The sequence below is a fragment of the Chrysochloris asiatica genome, unplaced genomic scaffold, assembly GCF_000296735.1.
Source record: "Chrysochloris asiatica unplaced genomic scaffold, ChrAsi1.0 scaffold00022, whole genome shotgun sequence".
Classification (NCBI taxonomy): Eukaryota; Metazoa; Chordata; class Mammalia; order Afrosoricida; family Chrysochloridae; genus Chrysochloris; species Chrysochloris asiatica.
In genome coordinates, this window is record NW_006408540.1 from 27,822,174 (window position 1) to 27,827,231 (window position 5,058).

Sequence of the window (5,058 nt, forward strand, 5' to 3'; positions counted from 1 at the left end):
TTTTAATCCAATACAAGCTTTATTAACAGAAAGCTAGCAAGCTGGAAGGCAGGAGAATAATTTCTCAAGACTATCTTATTCATTAAGAAGAGCAGCCACTTTATATAGGGTAAGTTCCATTTCAATGCACAGTTGCTGTTCCTAAGTGCAGGAGATGGTACCACGTATGTGATAAAACACTTTGTTAAAATTTATCTACCTTCAACTCTAAGACATTACTTGGAAAATTAGAGTACAATGATCTTACTTTTAAAAGTGTGTAGATTTTCTTTTTATTTAACACATGAGTTGTTAGAGAACAGAGACTTCAGTATAACATTTGTTGTTCATTTTAAAACCACATGAGTTCATCAAATGTAAGTGTTAATATTTTGTATTATGAGACAGTCTCATGGCATCTGGAAAAATATAATCTTTACAATGTTAAGTAATCTCATTTTTCAGCCAGTAGGATAAAACTGTTTGGTATGTTAAAATTGTTGAATAACTTAAAATTTTTTAACTATGTTCTTTTTGAAAGCAAAAGAAAGAGCACAACTTACTTTGTCATCTTTATGAGTTTCATCACATAAAATATGTGAGAAATTCATGAATGGCTTTTTATTTTGTTCTTACATAAATATCATCTTAGCAGCAAAGGTCTAGATTGGTGATTTCATAATGCTTTTTATATTGCCTTTCCTCAGATTTTGTTTTCATATTTTTCATGATACACTATGTCAGTCTGGGTACTGTAGAAGAATAAAAGCAGACTGTTTACATAAAAAATTCATGGAAAAAAGGAATAAAATATAATGGAATATATCCATGAAGTTTCTGAATCCCCCTCATATGTGTGTGTTCATGTATTGTACTTAACAACAACATATATGTTATGTTGTGTGTTATATTTAACAGCAATATATTGTATTTACAAAGATGTTGTTGCTGTTAAGTGTCATGGAGTTGGTTCCAACTCATACTGATCTGTAACAAGTTTCCAAATCTGTAAATCTTGTGGGAGCAGAAAGACTTATCTTTCTCCTGTGGAACAACTGGTGGGCTCAAACAGGTGAATTTGTGGTTCACAGTCCAGTGTTTATTCTAAAAGCCACCACACTCCAGTATATATAGTCATTGAGTGCGTGCTGACTCATGTCGTTGTGGTTAGTGCCATCAAATTGGTTCCAATTCATAGAGACCCTGTATAGGGTTTCTGAGGGGTGGCTGGTGAGTTTGAGCTGCTGATTTTGAGATTAACCAGTGAGAAGTACAATGCTTATCCTACAGTGCTACATCAGGACCTTATGGTTGAATGCTTATCCTACAGCACCACACCAAGAGTGTAGCATTTCTGAGGGCTATAAATCTTTATTATAGAAGACAGCTTCATCTTTCTCCCAAGGAATAAATGTTGGGTTTGATCTGGAGACCTTGTTGTTTGCAATTTAGTACTTATCCCACAATATATATATGCTGTTGTTGTTCTGTGCCATAAAATCAGTTTCAACTCATAGAGATCCAGTACAGAGTCTCTGAGAGTGGTTGGAGAGTCTGAACTGCTGAATTTGTGGTCATCTGGCTAGCAGTACAGAGCATATGTTACATATGTTGTTGTTATGTGCCATTAAGTCTATTCTGACTTGTAACCCTGAATAGAGTTTCCCAGAAGTAGCTGGTTGGTTTGAACTGCTGACCTTGTGGTTTACAATCCATATATATACAATGGCTCCACATGATAAACACTGGACTATAAACCACAAGGTCCATGGTTTGAGCCCACCAACTACTCTGTAGGAGAAAGATGAAGTTTTCTGCTTCCATGAATATTTAAAGTTTATCCTACAGAACCACACCAGGACTATATATACCATGTTTAGGGTTTCCAGGGAGCGACTGGTGAGTTTTAATCATCAACCTTATGGTTAAAATGACCCTAAGGCCCAGTGCTTGTCCTATAATTCCATACCAGTATACCATGTATAAGGGAGCTCTGGTAGCGTAGTGGTTACGAATCGGGCTGCGAACCTTAAGGTCAGCGGTTCGAAACTACCAGCTGCTCCGCGGGAGAAAGATGAGGCTTTCTACTCCCGTAAAGATTTACACCCTCGGAAACCCTGTACAGGGTCGCTATGGGTCGGAACCGACTCGATGGCACTTAACAACAACAATACCATGTATAAAGGAGTTCTGGTAGCGTAGTGGTTACGAATTGGGCTGCGAACCTTAAGGTCAGCGGTTAGAAACTACCAGCTGCACCGCGGGAGAAAGATGAGGCTTTCGACTCCCGTAAAGATTTACACCCTCAGAAACCCTGTACAGGGTCGCTATGGGTAGGAACCGACTCGATGGCACTTAACAACAACAACAACATACCATTTATAATATATATATAATTTTGAACTGCAAAGTTGGTGTTTAAAACTCACCAGGCTTTCCTCTGAAACTGAATACAGAGTCGCTATGAGTTGGATCTGAATCAAGGCACATAACAACAAATAAATATAGTCACAACTCATCTGTCAGGTTGTTGTACTTTGGTGGCTTGAATGTTGCTGTGATTCTGAATGCTATGCCACCCATGGTTGACAGATTTAGAGATGACATTCCAGACTAAGACAGACAAGGAAGAAGGAGACACAGACTATTATTGTGCTATCAACTTGGTACCAACTCATAGTGACCCTATGTACAAGAGAGTAAAACATTGTTTGATCCTGGACCAACCTCACAATTGTAACATTTGAGCCCTCTGACACTGACACTGTGCCAATCCATCTTGTTGGGGGTCTTCCACTTTTTCTCTGACCCTCCATTTTATCAAGCATGAAAACTTTCTCCAGTGATTGGTCCCTCCAGACAATATATCTGAAATATGAAAGATGAAGCCTGGCTATCCTGGCTTTGAAGGAGCACTTGGTTTTTTTTTTTTTGGAAGTCCATGGAACTTTCAATATTCTTCTCCAACACCATAACTCAAATGCATCAATTCTTCTATGGTCTTCTTTATTCACTGTTCAACTTTCATATGCATATGAGATTATTGAAAATACCATGGCTTATGTCAGGTGCACCTTAGTCCTCAAAGTGATATCTTTGTTCTTGAACACTTTAAAGAGGTCTTGTGAAGCAGAATTGCTCAGTGCGATTGTTGTTGTTAGGTGCCATCAAGTTGGTACCGACTCACAGTGACCTTATGCACAGTAGAATGAAACACTGCCTGATCCTGGGCCAACCTCACCATTGTTGCCACGTTTGAATGCATTGATGCTGCCACTTGCCCAATCCATTTCTCTGGGGGTCTTCCTCTTTTTCTCTGACCCTCCACATTACCAAACATGATATCCTTCTCCAGTGACTGGTCCCTCCTGACAATATGTCCGAAGTATGAGACATAAAGTTTGGCCGTACTGGACTCCAAGGAGCACTCTGGCTGCACTTCTTCCAACACAGATCTGTTTGTTCTTTTGACAGCCCACAGTACTTTCAATATTCTCCTCCAACACCATAACTCAAACGCATCAATTCTTCTACTGTCTTTCTTATTCACTGTCCAGCTTTCACATGCATATGAGGTTATTAAAAATACCATGGCTTGAGTGAGGAACACCTTAGTCCTCAAGCTGACATCTTTGCTCCTCAACACTTTAAAAAGGTCTTGTGCAGCAGATTTGCTTAATACAATACGTCATTTGATTTCTTGACTGCTGCTTCCATAGTGTTGATAGTTGTTCCAAGTAGAATGATGTCCTTGACAACTTCAATCTTTTCTTTGTTGATAAGATTGTTATTTATTAGTCTAGTGGTGAGGATTTTTGTTTTCTTTACATTGAGATGCAATCTATACCGAAGGTTGTCGTCTTTGATATTCATGAGTAAATATTTTGTCTTCTTCACGTTCAGCAAGCAAGGTTGTATCATCTGCATATTGCAGGTTGTTAATGAGTCTTCCTCCAATCCTGATGTCATATTTTTCTTCATATAACCCAGTTTCTCCTATTTTTTCTCAGCATACTGGTTGAATAATTATGGTGAAGCAATACAAAACTGTCTCACACTTTTCTTAATTTTATGGATTTATTTATTTATTTATTTGTGTGTGTGTGTGTGTGTATGTGTGTGTGATTTTGATCTTTAGTCCACATGGTTTATGCTTTTTTAAAAAGGTTTTTATTGTGGATTGAGTGAAAGTTTACAGGGCAGATCATCAGTTTTATATTCAATAAATCATACACCTTGTTTCATTACAAGGCTTATAACCCCCAGTTATCAATATTTCTCTCTACTCAGTTTAGCTCTTAAAAGAAAATTAAAAAAAAAAAAAAAGAACCCTCAGGCATATATAATAATTTACACCTCCAAAGAGCACATTCTGCAAGTCTGCCTCCTGGCCACTGGCTTTTAGTCCCTCTATTCTCCTGAATCTAGAGTCCTCAACTGCTCCCCTCTCTATGACCCCATCTCTGCCTCTGTCTCTGGTGTCGCTGCTTCTCTGGATAAGGTCTTGCATTCCATCTGTCAAATTCATTTTTATGAATTCCTTCTCAGGCATTTCCAAAGCCTGCCCATCTTCTAGTATAGAGTGTAGGTCTACATCCAGTATGGAGTGTAGGTTTGCCTCAGTAACTTTATCTCATTTCTGGACATGTGCTGATATGGTCATCTGTTTCTGGTTTTGGGACATATTCAGGCGATATCTCTGACCTTAATACTTAGATGGATATGTATTTTGGTATTTTTTATGCTTTCTGACTGCTTCCAGGTAGATGTGGTCAGGAGATGGGGCTTCCCTTTTCACTTGTCTTCCTGAGAAATTTCAAGATGCCACTGTTGGTCATCATGACATAACTCGGGATTTAATTTTCAGCCTATTTCCTTTTTAGTCTATCTGTCTCACTCCACAACACCCATTCAGCCTTTTTCCTAGTGATAAACAGTTCAGGGCCAGCTATGGCAGTTTTGCACTGCTGTTTGGTTTTAAGTGAAAACTGTACCTTTAAATTTTGAGGAGATCTGTGTGCATGAGTAGTAGAACTCTCCAGGGGTGGGGTGTCCACTCGATCAGGCACCCCCTCTAGT